Source organism: Bison bison, unplaced genomic scaffold (genome assembly GCF_000754665.1).
Source record: "Bison bison bison isolate TAMUID 2011002044 unplaced genomic scaffold, Bison_UMD1.0 scf7180017864383, whole genome shotgun sequence".
NCBI classification, from domain to species: domain Eukaryota; kingdom Metazoa; phylum Chordata; class Mammalia; order Artiodactyla; family Bovidae; genus Bison; species Bison bison.
The window spans coordinates 1,564,958-1,565,943 of NW_011494955.1; positions in this window are offsets into that span (position 1 = coordinate 1,564,958).

Consider the following 986-nt stretch of genomic DNA (forward strand, 5'->3'; position numbering starts at 1 on the left):
ATCTGGTGATGTCCATGTGTAGAGTCTTCTCTTGTGTTGTTGGAAGAGGCTGTTTGCTATGACCAGTGCATTTTCTTGGCAAAACTCTATTAGTCTTTGCCCTGCTTCATTCCGTATTCCAAGGCCAAATTTGCCTGTTACTTCAGGTGTTTCTTCACTTCCTACTTTTGCATTCCAGTCCCCTATAATGAAAGGACATCTTTTTTGGGTGTTAGTTCTAAAAGGTCTTGTAGGTCTTCATAGAACCGTTCAACTTCAGCTTCTTCAGCGTTACTGGTTGGGGCATAGACTTGGATTACTGTGGTATTGAATGGTTTGCCTTGGAAACGAACAGAGATCATTCTGTCGTTTTTGAGATTGCATCCAAGTACTGCATTTTGGACTCTTTTGTTGACCATGATGGCTACTCCATTTCTTCTGAGGGATTCCTGCCTGCAGTAGTAGATATAATGGTCATCTGAGTTAAATTCACCCACTCCAGTCCATTTGAGTTCGCTGATTCCTAGAATGTCGACATTCACTCTTGCCATCTCTTGTTTGATCACTTCCAATTTGCCTTGATTCATGGACCTGACATTCCAGGTTCCTATGCAATATTGCTCTTTAAAGCATTGGACCCTGCTTCTATCACCAGTCACATCCACAGCTGGGTATTGTTTTTGCTTTGGCTCCATCCCTTCATTCTTTCTGGAGTTATTTCTCCACTGATCTCCAGTAGCATATTGGGCACCTACTGACCTGGGGAGTTTCTCTTTCAGTATCCTATCATTTTGCCTTTTTATACTGTTCATGGGGTTCTCAAGGCAAGAATACTGAAGTGGTCAGAGATACCAAAGGAACATTTCATGCAAAGATGGGCTCGATAAAGAACAGAAATGGTATGGACCTAACAGAAGCAGAAGATATTAAGAAGAGATGTCAAGAATACACAGAAGAACTGTACAAAAACGATCTTCACAACCCAGATAATCACGATGGTGTAATCA